This window comes from Schistocerca americana, chromosome 2 (assembly GCF_021461395.2).
Source record: "Schistocerca americana isolate TAMUIC-IGC-003095 chromosome 2, iqSchAmer2.1, whole genome shotgun sequence".
In the NCBI taxonomy this organism is placed as follows: Eukaryota; Metazoa; Arthropoda; class Insecta; order Orthoptera; family Acrididae; genus Schistocerca; species Schistocerca americana.
Window position 1 is genome coordinate 1,092,309,239 of NC_060120.1, and position 24,392 is coordinate 1,092,333,630.

A 24,392-nucleotide genomic window follows, 5' to 3' on the forward strand; every position below is an offset into this window, starting at 1 on the left:
AGGACTGACACTCTCACTTTCTATGATTTTAACTTCTCCTGTGAGTCCAGTTTCAAATTCCGATGCTTCACTTCAGATTTACTGTATCCCTTCGTCCTTCTTATTGTCGATGAAACACAGAAATTGCATCCGAATTTAATACAAAAGGCACAATGCCGACATAAGTACAAGCGGACTGACACTCTAACTTTCTATGATTTGAACCTCTCCTGTGAGTCCAGTTTTGGATTCCGATGCTTCACTTCAGGTTTACTGTATCCCTTGGAACTTCTTTATGACGATGAAGCACAGAAATTGCATCGGAATTAAATTCAAAAGGCACAATGCCGACTTAAGTACAAGAGGACTGACACTCTAACTTTCTATGATTTTAACTTCTCCTGTGAGTCCAGTTTTAGATTCCGATGCTTCACTTCAGGTTTACTGTATCCCTTGGACCTTCTTATTGACGATGAAAAACAGAATTGGCATCCGAATTTAATACAAAAGGCACAATGCCGACTTAGGTACAAGAGATCAGACACTCTAACTTTCCATGATTTCAACCTCTCCTGTGTGTCCCGTTGTAGATTCCGATGCTTCACTTCAAGTTTACTATATACTTTGGACCTTCTTATTGACTATGAAACACAGAAATTGCATCCGAATTTAATACAAAAGGCACAATGCCGACATAAGTACAAGAGGACTGACACTCTCACTTTCTATGATTTGAAATTCTCCTGTGAGTCCAGTTTTACATTCCGGTACTTCACTTCAGGTTTACTGTGTCACTTGGACCTTCTTATTGACGATGAAACACAGAATAGGCATCCGAATTTAATACAAAAGGCACAATGCCGACTTAGGTACAAGAGGACAGACACTCTAATTTTCTACGATTTGAACCTCTCCTGTGAGTCCAGGTTTAGATTCCGATGCTTCACATCAGGTTTACTATATCCCGTTTACCTTCTTATTGACGATGAAATACAGAAATTGCATCCGAATTTAATACAAAAGGCACAATGCCGAATACAGTGCAAGAGGACTGACACTCTCACATTCTATGATTTGAACCTCTCCTGTGAGACCAGTTTCAGATTCCGATGCCTCTCTTCAGGTTTACTGTATCCCTTGGACCTTCTTATTGACGATGAAACACAGAAAATGCATCCGAATTTAATACAAAAGGCACAATGCCGACTTAAGTACAAGAGGACTGACACTGTCACTTTCTATGATTTGAACTTCTCCTGTGAGTCCAGTTTTAGATTCCGATGCTTCACTTCAGGTTTACTGTATCGATTGGACCTTCTTATTGTCGATGAAACACAGAAATTGCATCCGAATTTAATACAAAAGGCACAAGCCGACTTAAGTACAAGAGGACTGACACTCTCGCTTTCCATGTTTTGAACCTCTCCTGTGATTCCAGTTTTGATTCCGATGCCTCACTTCAGGTTTACTGTATCCCTCATACCTTCTTATTGACGATGAAAAACAGAAATTGCATCTGAATTTAATACAAAAGGCACAATGCCGACTTAAGTACAAGAGGACTGACACTCTCACTTTCTATGATTTGAACTTCTCCTGTGAGTCCAGTTTTAGATTCCGATGCTTCACTTCAGGTTTACTGTATACCTCGGACCCTCTAATTGACGATGAAACACAGAAATTGCATCCGAATTTAATACAAAAGGCACAATGCTGACTTAAGTACAAGAGGACTGACAGTCTCACTTTCTATGATTTGAAACTCTCCAGTGATTCCAGTTTTAGATTCCGATGCTTCACTTCAGGTTTAATGTATCCCTTGGACCTTTTTATTGACGATGAAACATAGAAACTGATTCCGAATTTAATACAAAAGCACAATGCCGACTTAAGTACAAGAAGACTGACACTCTAAGTTTCTATGATTTGAACTTCTCCTGTAAGTCCAGTTTTAGATTACGATGCTTCACTTCATGTTTACTGTATTCCTTGGACCTTCTTATTGACGATGAAACACAGAAATTGCATCCGAATATAATACAAAACTTACAATGCCGACTTAAGTACAAGAGGACTGACACTCTCACTCTCTATGATTTGAACTTCTCTTGTGAGTCCAGTTTTAGATTGCGATGCTTTTTTTCAGGTTTACTGTATCCCTTGGACCATCTTATTGACGATGAAACACAGAAATTGCATCCGAATTTAATACAAAGGCACAATGCCGACTTAAGTACAAGAGGACTGACACTCTCACTTTCTATGCTTTGAACCTCTCCAGTGAGTCCAGTTTTAGATTCCGTTGCTTCACTTCAGGTTTACTGTATCCCTTGTACCCTCTTATTGGCGATGAAAAACAGAAATTGCATCGGAATTAAATTCAAAAGGCTCAATTCCGAGTTAAGTACAAGAGGACTGACACTCTAACTTTCTATGATTTGAACCTCTCCTACGAGTCCAGTTTTAGATTCCGATGCTTCACTTCAGGTTTACTGTATCCCTTGGACCTTCTTATTGACGATGAAACACAGAAATTGCATCCGAATTTAATATAAAAGGCCCAATGGCGACTTAAGTACAAGAGGACTGGCACACTAACTTTCTATGATTTAAACCTCTCCTGTGAGTTTTTTAGATTCCTGTGCTTCACTTCAAGTTTCCTTTATACCATGGACCTTTTTATTGACGATGAAACACAGAAATTGCATCCGAATTTAATACAAAAGGCACAATGCCGACTTCAGTACAAGAGGACTGACACTCTCTCTTTCTATGATTTGAAACTCTCCTGTGAGTCCAGTTTTAGACTTCGATGCTTCACTTCAGGTTTACTGTATCCCTTGGACCTTCTTATTGACGATGAAGCGTAGAAATTGTATCCGCAATAATTTCAAAAGGCACAATGCCGACTTAAGTACAAGAGGACAGACACTTTAACTTTCTATGATTTGAACCTCTCCTGTGTGTCCCGTTGTAGATTCCGATGCTTCACTTCAAGTTTACTATATACCTTGTACCTTCTTATTGACTATGAAACACAGAAATTGCATCCGAATTTAATACAAAAGGCACAATGCCGACTTAAGTACAAGAGGACTGAAACTGACACACTCTATGAATTGAACCTCTCCCGTGAGTCCAGTTTTAGATTCCGATGCTTCACTTTGGGTTTACTGTATACCTTGGACCTTCTTATTGACGATGAAACACAGAAATTGCAATCGAATTAAATTCAAAAGGCACAATGCCGACCTAAGTACAAGAGGACTGACACTCTAACTTTCTATGATTTGTCCCTCTCCTTCGAGTCCAGTTTTAGATTCCGATGCTTCACTTCTGGTTTACTGTATCCCTTGGACCTTCTTATTGACGATGAAGCATAGAAATTGCATCCGCAATATATTCAAAAGGCACAATGCCGACTTAAGTACAAGAGGACTGACACTCTCACTTTCTATGTTTTGAACCTCTCCAGTGAGTCCAGTCTTAGATTCCGATGCTTCACTTCAGGTTTACTGTATCATTCTTACCTTCTTATTGACGATGAAAAACAGAAATCGCATCTGAATTTAATACAAAAGGCACCATGCCGACTTAAGTACAAGAGGACTGACACTCTCACTTTCTATGATTTGAACTTGTCCTGTGAGTCGAATTTTAGATTCCGATGCTTCACTTCATGTTTACTGTATCCCTTGGACCTTCTTATTGACGATGAAAAACAGAAATTGCATCCTAATTTAATACAAAAGGCACAATGCCGACATAAGTACAAGAGGACTGACACTCTAACTTACTATGATTTGAACCTCTCCTGTGAGTCCAGCTTTAGATTCCGATGCTTCACTTCGGGTTTACTGTATACCTTCGATCTTCTTATTGACGATAAAGCAGTGAAACTGCATCGGAATTAACTTCAAAAGGCACAATGCCGACTTAAGTACAAGAGGAATAACACTCTAACTTTCTATGATTTGAACCTCTTCTGTGAGTCCAGTTTTAGATTCCGATGCTTCACTTCAGGTTTACTGTATCCCTTGGAACTTCTTTATGACGATGAAGCACAGAAATTGCATCGGAATTAAATTCAAAAGGCACAATGCCGACTTAAGTACAAGAGGACTGACACTCTAACATTCTATGATTTTAACTTCTCCTGTGAGTCCAGTTCTAGATTCCGATGCTTCACTTCAGGTTTACTGTATCCCTTGGACCTTCTTATTGAAGATGAAAAACAGAATTGGCATCCGAATTTAATACAAAAGGCACAATGCCGACTTAGGTACAAGAGGACAGACACTCTAACTTTCTACGATTTGAACCTCTCCTGTGTGTCCCGTTGTAGATTCCGATGCTTCACTTCAAGTTTACTATATACCTTGGACCTTCTTATTGACTATGAAACACAGAAATTGCATCCGAATTTAATACAAAAGGCACAATGCCGACTTAAGTACAAGAGAACTGACGCTCTCACTTTCTATGATTTGAAATTCTCCTGTGAGTCCAGTTTTACATTCCGATACTTCACTTCAGGTTTACTGTTTCCCTTGGAGCATCTTATTGACGATGAAACACAGAAATTGCATCCGAATTTAACACAAAACTCACAATGCCGACTTAAGTACAAGAGGACTGACACTCTATTTTCTATGATTTGAAACTCTCCTGTGAGTCCAGTTTTAGATTCCGATGCTTCACTTCAGGTTTAATGTATCCCTTGGACCTTCTTATTGACGATGAAACACAGAAATTGATTCCGAATTTAATACAAAAGGCACAATGCCGACTTAAGTACAAGAGGACTGACACTCTAAGTTTCTATGATTTGAACTTCTCCTGTGAGTCCAGTTTTAGATTCCGATGCTTCACTTCATGTTTACTGTATCCCTTGGACCTTCTTATCGACGATGAAACACAGAAAAAGCATCCGAATTTAATACAAAACTCACAATGCAGACTTAAGTACATGAGGACCGACACACTCACTCTCTATGATTTGAACTTCTCTTGTGAGTCCTGTTTTAGATTGCGATGCTTCACTTCAGGTTTTGCTGTGTCCCTTGGACCATCTTACTGACGATGCAACACAGAAATTGCATCCTAATTTAATACAAAAGGCACAATGCCGACTTAAGTACAAGAGGACTGACACTGTCACTTTCTATGTTTTGAACCTCACCAATGAGTCCAATTTTAGATTCCGATGCTTCACTTCAGGTTTACTGTATCCCTTGTCCCTTCTTATTGACGATGAAAAACAGAAATTGCATCGGAATTAAATTCAAAATGCACAATGCCGACTTAAGTACAAGAGGACTGACACCCTAAATTTCTATGATTTGAACCTCTCCTATGAGTCCAGTTTTAGATTCCGATGCATCACTTCAGGTTTACTGTATCCCTTGGACCTTCTTATTGACGATGAAACACAAAAATTGCATCCGAATTTAATATAAAAGGCCCAATGGCGACTTAAGTACAAGAGGACTGACACTCTCACTTTCTATGTTTTGAACCTCTCCTGTGAGTCCAGTTTTGGATTCCGATGCTTCACTTCAGGTTTACTGTATCCCTCTTACCTTCTTATCGACGATGAAAAACAGAAATTGCATCTGATTTTAATACAGAAGGCACAATGCCGACTTAAGTACAAGAGGACTGACACTCTCACTTTCTATGATTTGAACTTCTCCTGTGAATCGAATTTTAGATTCCGATGCTTCACTTCAGGTTTACTGTATCCCTTTCAACTTCTTATTGACGATGAAAAACAGAAATTGCATCCTAATTTAATACAAAAGGCACAATGCCGACTTAAGTACAAGAGGACTGACACTCTCACTTCCTATGATTTGAACTTCTCCTGTGAGTCCAGTTTTAGATTCCGATGCTTCACTTCAGGTTTACTGTATCCCTTGGACCTTCTTATTGACGATGAAACACAGAAATTGCATCCGAATTTAGTACAAAAGGCACAATGCCGGCTTAAGTACAAGAGGACTGACACTCTCACTTTCTATGATTTGAACCTCTCCTGTTATACCTGTTTCAGATTCCGATGCCTCTCTTCAGGTTTACTGTATCCCTTGGACATTCTTATTGACGATGAAACACAGTCATTGCATCCGAATTTAATACAAAAGGCACAATGCCGACTTAAGTACAAGAGGACTGACACTCTCACTTTCTATGTTTTGAACCTCTCCTGTGAGTCCAGTTTTGGATTCCGATGCTTCACTTCAGGTTTACTGTATCCCTCTTACCTTCTTATCGACGATGAAAAACAGAAATTGCATCTGAATTTAATACAAAAGGCACAATGCCGACTTAAGTACAAGAGGACTGACACTCTCACTTTCTATGATTTGAACTTCTCCTGTGAGTCGAATTTTAGATTCCGATGCTTCACTTCAGGTTTACTGTATCCCTTGGAACTTCTTATTGACGATGAAAAACAGAAATTGCATCCTAATTTAATACAAAAGGCACAATGCCGACTTAAGTACAAGAGGACTGACACTCTAACTTACTATGATTTGAACCTCTCCTGTGAGTCCAGCTTTAGATTCCGATGCTTCACTTCAGGTTTACTGTATACCTTCGATCTTCTTATTGACGATAAAGCACTGAAATTGCATCGGAATTAAATTCAAAAGGCACAATGCCGACTTAAGTACAAGAGGACTGACACTCTAACGTTCTATGATTTTAACCTCTCCTGTGAGTCCAGTTTTAGATTCCGATGATTCACTTCAGGTTTACTGTATCCCTTGGACCTTATTATTGGCGATGAAAAACAGAATTGGCATCCGAATTTAATACAAAAGGCACAATGCCGAATTAAGTACAAGAGGACTGACCCTCTAACTTTCTTTGATTTTAACCTCTCCTGTGAGTCCAGTTTTAGATTCCGATGCTTCCCTTCAGTTTTACAGTGTACCTTGGTCCTTCTTATTGGCGATGAGGCACAGAAATTGCATCGGAATTAAATTCAAAAGGCACAATGCCGAATTAAGTACAAGAGGACTGACACTCTCACTTTCTATGATTTGAACCTCTCCTGGAAGTCCAGATTTATATTCCGATGCTGCACTTCAGGTTTACTGTATCCCTTGGACAGTCTTTTTCACGATGAAGCACAGAAATTGCATCAGAATTAAATTCAAAAGGCACAATGCCGACTTAAGTGAAAGAGGACGGACACTCTAACTTTCTATGATTTGCACCTCTCCTGTGAGGTCAGTTTTAGATTCCGATGCTTCACTTCAGGTTTACTGTATCCCTTGGACCTTCTCATTGACGATCAAAAACAGAAATTGAATCCTCACTTTATACAAAAGGCACAATGCCGACTTAAGTACAAGAGGACTTACTTACTATGATTTGAACCTCTCCTAAGAGTCCAGTTTTAGATTCCGATGCTTCACTTCAGGTTTACTGTATACCTTGGACCCTCTTCTTGACGATGAAACACAGTAATTGCATCCGAATTTATTACAAAAGGCACAATGCCGACTTAAGTACAAGTGGACTGACACCCTCACTTTCTATGTTTTGAACCTCTCCTGTGAGTCCAGGTTTAGATTCCGATGCTTCACATCAGGTTTACTATATCCCTTTTACCTTCTTATTGACGATGAAAAACAGATATTGCATCCGAATTTAATACAAAAGGCACAATGCCGACTAAAGTGCAAGAGGACTGACACTCTCACATTCTATGATTTGAACCTCTCCTGTGAGACCAGTTTCAGATTCCGATGCCTCTCTTCAGGTTTACTGTATCCCTTGGACCTTCTTATTGACGATGAAACACAGAAATTGCATCCGAATTTAATACAAAAGGCACAATGCCGACTTAAGTGCAAGAGGACTGACACTCTCACTTTCTATGATTTTAACTTCTCCTGTGAGTCCAGTTTCAGATTACGATGCTTCACTTCAGGTTTACTGTATCCCTTGGACCTTCTTATTGTCGATGAAACACAGAAATTGCATCGGAATTTAATACAAATGGCACAATGCCGACTTAAGTACAAGAGGACTGACACTCTAACTTTCTATGATTTGAACCTCTCCTGTGAGTCCAGTTTTAGATTCCGATGCTTCACTTCAGGTTTACTGTATCCCTTGGAACTTCTTTATGACGATGAAACACAGAAATTGCATCCGAATTTAATACAAAAGGCACAATGCCGACATAAGTACAAGAGGACTGACACTCTAACTTTCTATGTTTTGAACCTCTCCTGTGGGTCCAGTTTTGGATTCCGATGCCTCACTTCAGGTTTACTGTATCCCTCTTACCTTCTTATTGACGATGAAAAACAGAAATTGCATCTGAATTTAATACAAAAGGCACAATGCCGACTTAAGTACAAGAGGACTGACACTCTCACTTTCGATGATTTGAACTTCTCCTGTGAGTCGAATTTTAGATTCCGATGCTTTACTTCAGGTTTACTGCATCCCTTGGACCTTCTTATTGACGATGAAAAACAGAAATTGCATCCTTATTTAATACAAAAGGCACAATGCCGACTTATGTACAAGAGGACTGACACTCTAACTTACTATGATTTGAACCTCTCCTGTGAGTGTAGCTTTAGATTACGATGCTTCACTTCAGGTTTACTGTATACCTTCGTTCTTCTTATTGACGATAAAGCACTGAAATTGCAGCGGAATTCAATTCAAAAGGCACAATGCCGACTTAAGTACAAGAGGAATGACACTCTAACTTTCTATGATTTGAACCTCTCCTGTGAGTCCAGTTTTAGATTCCGATGCTTCACTTCAGGTTTACTGTATCCCTTGGAACTTCTTTATGACGATGAAGCACAGAAATTGCATCGGAATTAAATTCAAAAGGCACAATGCCGACTTAAGTACAAGAGGACTGACACTCTAACTTTCTATGATTTTAACCTCTCCTGTGAGTCCAGTTTTAGATTTCGATGCTTCACTTCAGGTTTACTGTATCCCTTGGACCTTCTTATTGACGATGAAAAACAGAATTGGCATCCGAATTTAATATAAAAGGAGCAATGCCGACCTAAGTACAAGAGGACTGACACTCTAATTTACTATGATTTGAACCTCTCCTAAGAGTCCAGTTTTAGATTCCAATGCTTCACTTCAGGTTTACTGTATACCTTGGACCTTCTTATTGACTATGAAACTCAGAAATTGCATCCGAATTTAATACAACAGGCACAATGCCGACTTAAGTACAAGAGGACTGACACTCTAACTTCCTAGGATTTGAACCTCTCCTGTGAGACAAGTTTTAGATTCCGATACCTCACTTCAGGTTTACTGTATCCCTTGGACCTTCTTATTGACGATGAAACACAGAAATTGCATCCGAATGTAATACAAAAGGCACAATGCCGACTTAAGTACAAGAGGACTGACACTCTCACTTTCTATGATTTGAACCTCTCCTGTGAGTCGAGATTTAGATTCCGATGCTTCTCTTCAGGTTTACTGTATCCCCTGGACCTTCTTTTTCACGACGAAGCACAGAAATTTCATCGGAATTAAATTCAAAAGGCACAATGCCGACTTAAGTAAAAGAGGACTGACACTCTGACTTACTATGTTTGGCACCTCTCCTGTAAGGTCAGTTTTAGATTCCGATGCTTCACTTCAGGTTTACTGCATCCCTTGGACCTTCTTATTGACGGTGAAACACAGTAATTGCATCCGTATTTAATTCAAAAGGCACAATGCCGACTTCAGTACAAGAGGACTGACACTCCCACTTTCTATAATTTGAACTTCTCCTGTGAGTACAGTTTCAGATTCCGATTTTTCACTACAGGTTTACTGTATCCCTTGGACCCTCTTCTTGACGATGACGCACAGAAATTGCATAGGAATTAAATTCAAAAGGCACAATGCCGACTTAAGTACAAGAGGACTGACACTCTAACTTTCTATGATTTTAACCTTTCCTGTGAGTCCAGTTTTAGATTCCGATGCTTCACTTCAGGTTTTCTGAATCCCTTGGACATTCTTATTGACGATGAAACACAGAAATTGCATCCGAATTTAATTCAAAAGGCACAATGCCGACTTAGGTACAAGAGGACAGACACTCTAACTTTCTATGATTTGAACCTCTCCTGTGTGTCCCGTTGTAGATTCCGATGCTTCACTTCTAGTTTACTATATACTTTGGACCTTCTTATTGACTATGAAACACAGAAATTGCATCCGAATTTAATACAAAAGGCACAATGCCGACTTAAGTACAAGAGGACTGACACTCTAACTTTCTATGATTTGAAACTCTCCTGTGAGTCCAGTTTTAGATTCCGATGCCTCACTTCAGGTTTAATGTATCCCTTGGACCTTCTTATCGACGATGAAACACAGAAAATGCATCCGAATTTAATACAAAACTCACAATGCTGACTTAAGTACATGAGGACCGACACACTCACTCTCTATGATTTGAACTTCTCTTGTGAGTCCAGTTTTAGATTGCGATGCTTCACTTCAGGTTTTGCTGTGTCCCTTGGACCATCTTATTGACGATGAAACACAGAAATTGCATCCTAATTTAATACAAAAGGCACAATGCCGACTTAAGTACAAGAGGACTGACACTCTCACTTTCTGTTTTGAACCTCCCACTGAGTCCAATTTTAGATTCCGATGCTTCACTTCAGGTTTACTGTATCCCTTGTCCCTTGTTATTGACGATGAAAAACAGAAATTGCATCGGAATTAAATTCAAAATGCACAATGCCGACTTAAGTACAAGAGGACTGACACCCTAACTTTCTATGATTTGAACCTCTCCTATGAGTCCAGTTTTAGATTCCGATGCATCACTTCAGGTTTACTGTACCCCTTGGACCTTCTAATTGACGATGAAAAACAGAAATTGCATCCTAATTTAATACAAAAGGCACAATGCCGACTCAAGTACAAGAGGACTGACACTCTAACTTACTATGATTTGAACCTCTCCTGTGAGTCCAGCTTTTGATTCCGATGCTTCACTTCAGGTTTACTGTATACCTTCGATCTCCTTATTGACGATAAAGCACTGAAATTGCATCGGAATTAAATTCAAAAGGCACAATGCCGACTTAAGTACAAGAGGAATGACACTCTAACTTTCTATGATTTGAACCTCTCCTGTGAGTCCAGTTTCAGATTCCGATGCTTCACTTCAGGTTTACTGTATCCCTTTGACGTTCTTATTGACGATGAAACACAGAAATTGCATCCGAATTCAATACAAAAGGCACAAAGCCGGCTTAAGTACAAGAGGACTGACACTCTCACTTTCTATGATTTGAACGTCTCCTGTGAGTCCAGTTTTAGATTCCGATGCTTCACTTCAGGTTTACTGTATCCCTTGGACCTTCTTATTGACGATGAAACACAAAAATTGCATCCGAATTTAATACAAAAGGCACAATGAAGACTTAAGTACAAGAGGACAAACACTCTAACTTTCTATGATTTGAACCTCTCCTGTGGGTCCAGTTTTGGATTCCGATGCCTCACTTCAGGTTTACTGTATCCCTCTTACCTTCTTATTGACGATGAAAAACAGAAATTGCATCTGAATTTAATACAAAAGGCACAATGCCGACTTAAGTACAAGAGGACTGACACTCTAATTTACTATGATTTGAACCTCTCCTAAGAGTCCAGTTTTAGATTCCAATGCTTCACTTCAGGTTTACTGTATACCTTGGACCTTCTTATTGACTATGAAACTCAGAAATTGCATCCGAATTTAATACAACAGGAACAATGCCGACTTAAGTACAAGAGGACTGACACTCTAACTTCCTAGGATTTGAACCTCTCCTGTGAGACAAGTTTTAGATTCCGATACCTCACTTCAGGTTTACTGTATCCCTTGGACCTTCTTATTGACGATGAAACACAGAAATTGCATCCGAATGTAATACAAAAGGCACAATGCCGACTTAAGTACAAGAGGACTGACACTCTCACTTTCTATGATTTGAACCTCTCCTGTGAGTCGAGATTTAGATTCCGATGCTTCTCTTCAGGTTTACTGTATCCCCTGGACCTTCTTTTTCACGACGAAGCACAGAAATTTCATCGGAATTAAATTCAAAAGGCACAATGCCGACTTAAGTAAAAGAGGACTGACACTCTAACTTTCTATGTTTGGCACCTCTCCTGTAAGGTCAGTTTTAGATTCCGATGCTTCACTTCAGGTTTACTGCATCCCTTGGACCTTCTTATTGACGGTGAAACACAGTAATTGCATCCGTATTTAATTCAAAAGGCACAATGCCGACTTAAGTACAAGAGGACTGACACTCCCACTTTCTATGATTTGAACTTCTCCTGTGAGTACAGTTTCAGATTCCGATTTTTCACTTCAGGTTTACTGTATCCCTTGGACCCTCTTCTTGACGATGAAGCACAGAAATTGCATAGGAATTAAATTCAAAAGTCACAATGCCGACTTAAGTACAAGAGGACTGACACTCTACCTTTCTATGATTTTAACCTTTCCTGTGAGTCCAGTTTTAGATTCCGATGCTTCACTTCAGGTTTTCTGAATCCCTTGGACATTCTTATTGACGATGAAACACAGAAATTGCATCCGAATTTAATTCAAAAGGCACAATGCCGACTTAAGTACAAGAGGACTGACACTCTAACTTACTATGATTTGAACTTCTCCTGTGAGTCCAGTTTTCGATTCCGATGCTTCACTTCAGGTTTACTGTATACCTTGGACCTTCTTATTGACGATGAAACACAGAAATTGCATCCGAATTTAATGCAAAGGTCACAATGCCGACCTAAGTACAAGAGGACTTACTCTCTAAATTTATATGATTTGAACCTCTCCTGTGAGTCCAGTTTTAGATTCCGATGCTTGACTTCAGGTTTACTCAATACCTTGGACCTTCTTATTGACGATGAAACACAGAAATTGCATCCGAATTTAATACAAAAGGCACAATGCCGACTTAAGTACAAGAGGACTGACACTCTCACTTTCTATGATTTGAACTTCTCCTGTGAGTCCAGTTTTAGATTGCGATGCTTCACTTCAGGTTTACTGTATTCCTTGGAACTTCTTTTTGACAATGAAACACAGATATTACATCCTAATTTAATACAAAAGGCACAATGCCGACTTAGGTACAAGAGGACTGACTCTCTAACTTTCTATGATTTGAACTTATCCTGTGAGTCCAGTTTTAGATTCCGATGCTTCACTTCAGGTTTACTGTAAACCTTGGACCTTCTTATTGACGATGAAAAACAGAGATTGCATCGGAAATAAATTCAAAAGGCACAGTGCCGACTTAAGTACAAGAGGACTGACACTCTCACATTCTATGATTTGAACTTATCCTGTGAGTCCATTTTTAGATACCGATGCTTCACTTCAGATTAACTGTATACCTTGGACGTTCTTATTGACGACGAAACACAGAAATTGCATCCGAATATAATACAAAAGGCACAATGCCGACTTAAGTACAAGAGGACTGACACTCTCACTTTCTATGATTTGAACTTCTCCTGTGAGTCCAGTTTTAGATTGCGATGCCTCACTTCAGGTTTATTGTATCCCTTGGAACTTCTTATTGACAATTAAACACAGAAATTGCATTCGAATTTAATACAAAAGGCACAATGCCGACTTAAGTACAAGAGGACTGACACTCTCACTTTCTATGATTTGCACTTCTCCTGTGAGTCCAGTTTTAGATTGCGATGGTTCACTTCAGGTTTACTGTATCCCTTAAACTTTCTTATTGACGATGAAAAACAGAAATTGCATCGGATTTAATTTCAAAAGGAACAATGCCGACTTAATTACAAGAAAACTGACACTCTATTTTTCTATGAATTGAACCTCTCCTGTGAGTCCAGTTTTAGATTCCGATGCTTCACTTCAGGTTTACCGTAACCCTTGGACCTTCTTATTGACGATGAATCACAGAAATTGCATCCGAATTTGATACAAAAGGCACAATGCCGACTTAAGTACAAGACGATAGACACTCTCACTTTCTATGACTTGAACTTCTCCTGTGGGTCGAGTTTTAGATTCCGATGATTCACTACAGGTTTACTGTATCCCTTGGACCTTCTTATTGACGATGAAAAACAGAAATTGCATCCGATTTTAATACAAAAGGCACAATGCCGACTTGTGTACAAGAGGACTGACACTCTAACTTTCTATGATTTGAACCTCTCCTGTGACTCTAGTTTTAGATTCCGATGCTTCGCTTCAGGTTTACTGTATACCTTGGACCCTCTTATTGACGATGAAAAACAGAATTGGCATCCGAATTTAATACAAAAGGAACAATGCCGACCTAAGTACAAGAGGACTGACACTCTAACTTTCAATGATTTTAACCTCTCCTGTGAGTCCAGTTTTAGATTCCGATGCTTCCCTTCAGGTTTACAGTGTACCTTGGTCCTTCTTATTGACGATGAGGCACAGAAATTGCATCGGAATTAAATTCAAAAGGCACAATGCCGACTTAAGTGAAAGAGGACTGACACTCTAACTTTCTATGATTTGCACCTCTCCTGTGAGCTCAGTTTTAGATTCCGATGCTTCATTTCAGTTTTACTGTATCCCTTGGACCTTCTTATTGACGATCAAAAACAGAAATTGAATCCTAATTTTATACAAAAGGCACAATGCCGACTTAAGTACAAGAGGACTGACACTCTAATTTACTATGATTTGAACCTCTCCTAAGAGTCCAGTTTTAGATTCCAATGCTTCACTTCAGGTTTACTGTATACCTTGGACCTTCTTATTGACTATGAAACTCAGAAATTGCATCCGAATTTATTACAACAGGCACAATGCCGACTTAAGTACAAGAGGACTGACACTCTCACTTTCTATGATTTGAACCTCTCCTGTGAGTCGAAATTTAGATTCCGATGCTTCTCTTCAGGTTTACTGTATCCCCTGGACCTTCTTTTTCACGACGAAGCACAGAAATTTCATCGGAATCAAATTCAAAAGGCACAATGCCGACTTAAATAAAAGAGGACTGACACTCTAACTTTCTATGTTTGGCACCTCTCCTGTGAGATCAGTTTTAGATTCCGATGCTTCACTTCAGGTTTACTGCATCCCTTATACCTTCTTATTGACGGTGAAACACAATAATTGCATCCGTATTTAATTCAAAAGGCACAATGCCGACTTAAGTACAAGAGGACTGACACTCCCACTTTCTATGATTGAACTTCTCCTGTGAGTACAGTTTCAGATTCCGATTTTTCACTTCAGGTTTACTGTATCCCTTGGACCCTCTTCTTGACGATGAAACACAGAAATTGCATCCGAATTTAATACAAAAGGCACAATGCCGACTTAAGTACAAGAGGACTGACACCCTCACTTTCTATGTTTTGAACCTCTCCTTTGAGTCCAGGTTTAGATTCCGATGCTTCACATCAGGTTTACTATTTATCTTTTACCTTCTTATGGCCGATGAAAAACAGAAATTGCATCCGAATTTAATACAAAAGGCACAATGCCGACTAAAGTGCAAGAGGACTGACACTCTCACATTCTATGATTTGAACCTCTCCTGTGAGACCAGTTTCAGATTCCGATGCCTTTCTTCAGGTTTACTGTATCCCTTGGACCTTCTTATTGACGATGAAAAACAGAAATTGCATCCGAATTTAATACAAAAGGCACAATGCCGACTTGTGTACAAGAGGACTGACACTCTAACTTTCTATGATTTGAACCTCTCCTGTGACTCTAGTTTTAGATTCCGATGCTTCACTTCTGGTTTACTGTATACCTTGGACCTTCTTATTGACGATGGAAAACAGAATTGGCATCCGAATTTAATACAAAAGGAACAATGCCGACCTATGTACAAGAGGACTGACACTCTAACTTTCAATGATTTTAACCTCTCCTGTGAGTCCAGTTTTAGATTCCGATGCTTCCCTTCAGGTTTACAGTGTACCTTGGTCCTTCTTATTGACGATGAGGCACAGATATTGCATCGGAATTAAATTCAAAAGGCACAATGCCGACTTAAGTGAAAGAGGACTGACACTCTAACTTTCTATGATTTGCACCTCTCTTGTGAGCTCAGTTTTAGATTCCGATGCTTCACTTCATTTTTACTGTAACCCTTGGACCTTCTTATTGACGATCAAAAACAGAAATTGAATCCTAATTTTATACAAAAGGCACAATGCCGACTTAAGTACAAGAGGACTGACACTCTAAGTTACTATGATTTGAACCTCTTCTAAGAGTCCAGTTTTAGATTCCAATGCTTCACTTCAGGTTTACTGTATACCTTGGACCTTCTTATTGACTATGAAACTCAGAAATTGCATCCGAATTTAATACAACAGGCACAATGCCGACTTAAGTACAAGAGGACTGACACTCTAACTTCCTAGGATTTGAACCTCTCCTGTGAGACAAGTTTTAGATTCCGATACCTCACTTCCGGTTTACTGTATCCCTTGGACCTTCTTATTGACGATGAAACACAGAAATTGCATCCGAATGTAATACAAAAGGCACAATGCCGACTTAAGTACAAGAGGACTGACACTCTCACTATCTATGATTTGAACCACTCCTGTGAGTCGAGATTTAGATTCCGATGCTTCTCTTCAGGTTTACTGTATCCCCTGGACCTTCTTTTTCACGACGAAGCACAGAAATTTCATCGGAATTAAATTCAAAAGGCACAATGCCGACTTAAATAAAAGAGGACTGACACTCTAACTTTCTATGTTTAGCACCTCTCCTGTGACGTCAGTTTTAGATTCCGATGCTTCACTTCAGGTTTACTGCATCCCTTGGACCTTCTTATTGACGGTGAAACACAGTAATTGCATCCGTATTTAATTCAAAAGGCACAATGCCGACTTAAGTACAAGAGGACTGCCACTCCCACTTTCTATGATTTGAACTTCTCCTGTGAGTACAGTTTTAGATTCCGATTTTTCACTTCAGGTTTACTGTATCCCTTGGACCCTCTTATTGACGATGAAACACAGAAATTGCATCCGAATTTAATACAAAAGGCACAATGCCGACTTAAGTACAAGAGGACTGACACCCTCACTTTCTATGTTTTGAACCTCTCCTTTGAGTCCAGGTTTAGATTCCGATGCTTCACATCAGGTTTACTATTTCCCTTTTACCTTCTTATTGACGATGAAAAACAGAAATTGCATCCGAATTTAATACAAAAGGCACAATGCCGACTAAAGTGCAAGAGGACTGACACTCTCACATTCTATGATTTGAACCTCTCCTGTGAGACCAGTTTCAGATTCCGATGCCTTTCTTCAGGTTTACTGTATCCCTTGGACCTTCTTATTGTCGATGATACACAGAAATTGCATCCGAAATTAATACAAAAGGCACAATGCCGACTTAAGTACAAGAAGACTGACAATCTCACTTTCTATGTTTTGAACCTCTCCTGTGATTCCAGTTTTGGATTCTGATGCCTCACTTCAGGTTTACTGTATCCCTCTTACCTTCTTATTGACGATGAAAAACAGAAATTGCATCTGAATTTAATACAAAAGGCACAATGCCGACTTAAGTACAAGAGGACTGACACTCTAACTTTCTATGATTTGAACCTCTCCTGTGAGTCCAGTTTTAGATTCCGATGCTTCACTTCAGGTTTACTGTATCCCTTGGAACTTCTTTATGACGATGAAGCACAGAAATTGCATAGGAATTAAATTCAAAAGGCACAATGCCGACTTAGGTACAAGAGGACTGACACTCTAACTTTCTATGATTTTAACCTTTCCTGTGAGTCCAGTTTTAGATACCGATGCTTCACTTCAGGTTTTCTGCATCCCTTGGACATTCTTATTGACGATTAAACACAGAAATTGCATCCGAATTTGATTCAAAAGGCACAATGCCGACTTAAGTACAAGAGGACTGACACTATAACTTACTATGATTTGAACTTCTCCTGTGAGTCCAGTTTTCGATTCCGATGCTTCACTTCAGGTTTACTGTATACCTTGGACCTTCTTATTGACGATGAAACACAGAAATTGCATCCGAATTTAATGCAAAGGTCACAATGCCGACCTAAGTACAAGAGGACTTACTCTCTAAATTTATATGATTTGAACCTCTCCTGTGAGTCCAGTTTTAGATTCCGATGCTTGACTTCAGGTTTACTGTATACCTTGAACCTTCTTATTGACGATGAAACACAGAAATTGCATCCGAATTTAATACAAAAGGCACAATGCCGACTTAAGTACAAGAGGACTGACACTCTCACTTTCTATGATTTGAACTTCTCCTGTGAGTCCAGTTTTAGATTGCGATGCTTCACTTCAGGTTTACTGTATTCCTTGGAACTTCTTTTTGGCAATGAAACACAGATATTGCATCCGAATTTAATACAAATGGCACAATGCCGACTTAGGTACAAGAGGACTGACACTCTAACTTTCTATGATTTGAACTTATCCTGTGAGTCCAGTTTTAGATGCCGATGCTTCACTTCACGTTTACTGTAAACCTTGGACCTTCTTATTGACGATGAAAAACAGAAATTGCATCGGAAATAAATTCAAAAGGCACAGTGCCGACTTAAGTACAAGAGGACTGACACTCTCACATTCTATGATTTGAACTTATCCTGTGAGTCCAGGTTTAGATTCCGATGCTTCACTTCAGATTAACTGTATACCTTGGACGTTCTTATTGACGATGAAACACAGAAATTGCATTGGAATATAATACAAAAGGGACAATGCCGACTTAAGTACAAGAGGACTGACACTCTCACTTTCTATGATTTGAACTTCTCCTGTGAGTCCAGTTTTAGATTGCGATGCCTCACTTCAGGTTTATTGTATCCCTTGGAACTTCTTATTGACAATTAAACACAGAAATTGCATCCGAATTTAATACAAAAGGCACAATGCCGACTTAAGTACAAGAGGACTGACACTCTCACTTTCTATGATTTGCACTTCTCCTGTGAGTCCAGTTTTAGATTGCGATGGTTCACTTCAGGTTTACTGTATCCCTTGGACTTTCTTATTGACGATGAAAAACAGAAATTGCATCGGGTTTAATTTCAAAAGGAACAATGCCGACTTAATTACAAGAAAACTGACACTCTAACTTTCTATGAATTGAACCTCTCCTGTGAGTCCAGTTTTAGATTCCGATGCTTCATTTCAGGTTTACCGTAACCCTTGGACCTTCTTATTGACGATGAATCACAGAAATTGCACCCGAATTTAATACAAAAGGCACAAAGCCGACTTAAGTACAAGACGACTGACACTCTCACTTTCTATGATTTGAACTTCTCCTGTGGGTCGAGTTTTAGATTCCGATGCTTCACTACAGGTTTACTGTATCCCTTGGACCTTCTTATTGACGATGAAAAACAGAAATTGCATCCGAATTTAATACAAAAGGCACAATGCCGACTTGTATACAAGAGGACTGACACTCTAACTTTCTATGATTTGAACCTCTCCTGTGACTCTAGTTTTAGATTCCGATGCTTCACTTCAGGTTTACTGTATACCTTGGACCTTCTTATTGACGATCAAGCACAGAAATAGCATCGGAATTAAATTCATAAGGCACAATGCCGATTTAAGTACAAGAGGACTGACACTCTAACTTTCTTTGCTTTGAACCTCTCCTGTGAGTCCAGTTTTAGATTCCGATGCTTCACTTCAGGTTTACTGTATCCCTTGGGACTTCTTATTGACAATGAAACACAGATATTGCATCCAAATTTAATACAAAAGGCACAATGCCGATTTAAGTACAAGAGGACTGACACTCTCACTTTGTATGTTTTGAACCTCTCCTGTGAGTCCAGTTTTAGATTCCGATGCTTCACTTCAGGTTTACTGTATCCCTTGTACGTTCTTATTGACGATGAAAAACAGAAATTGAATCCGAATTTAATACAAAAGGCACAATGCCGACCTAAGTACAAGAGGACTGACTCTCTAAATTTATATGATTTGAACCTCTCCTGTGAGTCCAGTTATAGATTCCGATGCTTCACTTCTTGTTTACTGTATTCCTTTGACCATCTTATTGACGATGAAACACAGAAATCGCCTCCGAATTTAAAAAAAAAGTTGCAATGCCAACTTAAGTACAAGAGGACTGACACTCTAACTTTCTACGATTTGAACCTCTCCTGTGAGTCCAGCTATAGATTCCGATGCTTCACTTCAGGTTTACTGTATACCTTCGACCTTCTTATTGACGATAAAGCACTGAAATTGCATCGGAATTAAATTCAAAAGGCACAATGCCGACTTAAGTACAAGAGGACTGACACTCTAATTTTCTATGATTTGAACCTCTCCTGTGAGTCCAGTTTTAGATTCCGATGCTTCACTTCAGGTTTACTGTATCCCTTGGAACTTCTTTATGACGATGAAGCACAGAAATTGCATCGGAATTAAATTCAAAAGGCACAATGCCGACTTAAGTACAAGAGGACTGACACTCTAACTTTCTATGATTTGAACTTCACCTGTGAGTCCAGTTTTCAATTCCGATGCTTCACTTCAGGTTTACTGTATCCCATGGACCTTCTTATTGACGATGAAACACAGATATTGCATCCAAATTTAATACAGAGGGCACAATGCCGACCTAAGTACAAGAGGACTGACTCTCTAAATTTATATGATTTGAACCTCTCCTGTGAGTCCAGTTTTAGATTCCGATGCTTCACTTCAGGTTTACTGTATACCTTGGACCTTCTTATTGACGATGAAACACTGAAATAGCCTCCGAATTTAATACAAAAGGCACAATGCCGACTTAAGTACAAGAGGACTGACACTCTCACTTTCTATGATTTGAACTTCTCCTGTGAGTCCAGTTTTAAATTGCGATGCTTCACTTCAGGTTTACTGTATCCCTTGGAACTTCTTATTGACAATGAAACACAGATATTGCATTAGTATTTAATCCAAAGGCACTATGCCGACTTAAGTACAAGAGGACTGACACTCTCACTTTCTACGATTTGAACTTCTCCTGTGAGTCCAGTTTTAGATTGCGATGGTTCACTTCAGGTTTACTGTATTCCTTTGACCATCTTATTGACGATGAAACACAGAAATCGCCTCCGAATTTAAAAAAAAAAGTTACAATGCCAACTTAAGTACAAGAGGACTGACACTCTAACTTTCTATGATTTGAACCTCTCCTGTGAGTCCAGCTTTAGATTCCGATGCTTCACTTCAGGTTTACTGTATACCTTCGACCTTCTTATTGACGATAAAGCACTGAAATTGCATCGGAATTAAATTCAAAAGGCACAATGCCGACTTAAGTACAAGAGGACTGACACTCTAATTTTCTATGATTTGAACCTCTCCTGTGAGTCCAGTTTTAGATTCCGATGCTTCACTTCAGGTTTACTGTATCCCTTGGAACTTCTTTATGACGATGAAGCACAGAAATTACATCGGAATTAAATTCAAAAGGCACAATGCCGACTTAAGTACAAGAGGACTGACAACGTAACTTTCTATGATTTTAACCACTCCTGTGAGTCCAGTTTTAGATTCCGATGCTTCACTTCAGGTTTTCTGAATCCCTTGGACTTCTTATTGACGATGAAACACAGAAATTGTATCCGAATTTAATTCAAAAGGCACAATCCCGACTTAAGTACAAGAGGACTGACACTCTAACTTTCTATGATTTGAACTTCACCTGTGAGTCCAGTTTTCAATTCCGATGCTTCACTTCAGGTTTACTGTATCCCATGGACCTTCTTATTGACGATGAAACACAGATATTGCATCCAAATTTATTACAGAGGGCACAATGCCGACCTAAGTACAAGAGGACTGACTCTCTAAATTTATATGATTTGAACCTCTCCTGTGAGTCCAGTTTTAGATTCCGATGCTTCACTTCAGGTTTACTGTATACCTTGGACCTTCTTATTGACGATGAAACACTGAAATAGCCTCCGAATTTAATACAAAAGGCGCAATGCCGACTTAAGTACAAGAGGACTGACACTCTCACTTTCTATGATTTGACTTCTCCTGTGAGTCCAGTTATAAATTGCGATGCTTCACTTCAGGTTTACTGTATCCCTTGGAACTTCTTATTGACAATGAAACACAGATATTGCATCCGTATTTAATCCAAAGGCACTATGCCGACTTAAGTACAAGAGGACTGACACTCTCACTTTCTACGATTTGAACTTCTCCTGTGAGTCCAGTTTTAGATTGCGATGGTTCACTTCAGGTTTACTGTATCCCTTGGACCTTCTTATTGACGATGAAAAACAGAAATTGCATCAAAATTAAATTCAAAAGGCACAATGCCGACTTAATTACAAGAGGACTGACACTCTAACTTTCTATGATTTGAACCTCTCCTGTGAGTCCAGTTTTAGATTCCGATGCTTCACTTCAGGTTTACCGTATCCCTTGGACCTTCTTATTGACGACGAAACACAGAAATTGCATCCGAATTTAATACAAAAGGCACAATGCCGACTTAAGTGCAAGACGTCTGACACTCTCACTTTCTATGATTTGAACTTCTCCTGTGGGTCGAGTTTTAGATTCCGATGCTTCACTACAGGTTTACTGTATCCCTTGGACCTTTTTATTGACGAAGAAAAACAAAAATTGCATCCGAATTTAATACAAAAGGCACAATGCCGACTTGTGTACAAGAGGACTGACACTCTAACTTTCTATGATTTGAACCTCTCCTGTGACTCGAGTTTTAGATTCCGATGCTTCACTTCAGGTTTACTGTATACCTTAGACCTTCTTATTGACGATCAAGCACAGAAATTGCATCGGAATTAAATTCATAAGGCACAATGCTGATTTAAGTACAAGAGGACTGACACTCTAACTTTCTATGCTTTGAACCTCTCCTGTGAGTCCAGTTCTAGATTCCGATGCTTCACTACAGGTTTACTGTATCCCTTGGACCTTCTTATTGACGATGAAACACAGAAATTGCATCCGAATTTAATATAAAAGGCCCTATGCCGACTTAAGTGCTAGAGGACTGGCACACTAACTTTCTATGATTTGAACCTCTCCTGTGAGTTTAGTTTTCGATTCCGATGCTTCACTTCAGGTTTACCGTATCCCGTGGACCTTCTTATTGACGATGAAACACAGAAATTGCATCCGAATTTAATACAAAAGGCACAATGCCGACTTAAGTGCAAGACGACTGACACTCTCACTTTCTATGATTTGAACTTTTCTTGTGGGTCGAGTTTTAGATTCCGATGCTTCACTACAGGTTTACTGTATCCCTTGGACCTTTTTATTGACGATCAAGCACAGAAATTGCATCGGATTGAAATTCATAAGGCACAATGCCGATATAAGTACAAGAGGACTGACACTCTAACTTTCTTTGCTTTGAACCTCTCCTGTGAGTCCAGTTTTAGATTCCGTTGCTTCAATTCAGGTTTACTGTATACCTTGATCCTTCTTATTGACGATGAAACACGGAAATTGCATCCGAATTTAATATAAAAGGCCCAATGCCGTCTTAAGTGCTAGAGGACTGGCACACTAACTTTCTATGATTTGAACCTCTCCTGTGAGTTTAGTTATAGATTCCGATGCTTCACTTCAGGTTTCCTGTATACCATGGACCTTTTTATTGACGATGAAACACAGAAATTGCATCCGAATTTAATACAAAAGGCACAATGCCGACTTCAGTACAAGAGGACTGACACTCTAACGTTCTATGATTTGAAGCTCTCCTGTGATTCCAGTTTTTGATTCCGATGCTTCACTTCAGGTTTTCTGTATACCTTGAACTTTCTTATTGACGATGAAACACAGAAATTGCATCCGAATTTAATACAAAAGGCACAATGCCGACATAAGTACAAGAGGACTGACACTCTCACATTCTATGATTTCAACCTCTCCTGTGAGACCAGTTTCAGATTCCTAAGCCTCTCTTCAGGTTAACTGTATCCCTTGGACCTTCTTATTGACGATGAAACACAGAAATTGCTTTTGAATTTAATACAAAAGGCACAATGCCGACTTAAGTACAAGAATACTGAAACTCTCACTTTCTATGATTTGAACCACTCCTGTGAGTCCAGTTTTAGATTCCGATGCTTCACTTCAGGTTTTCTGAATCCCTTGGACCTTCTTATTGACGAAGAAACACAGAAATTGCATCCTAATTTAATTCAAAAGGCACAATGCCGACTTAAGTACAAGAGGACTGACACTCTAACTTTCTATGATTTTAACATCTCCTGTGAGTCCAGTTTTCGATTCCGATGCTTCACTTCACGTTTACCGTATCCCTTGGACCTTCTTATTGACGATGAAACACAGAAATTGCATCC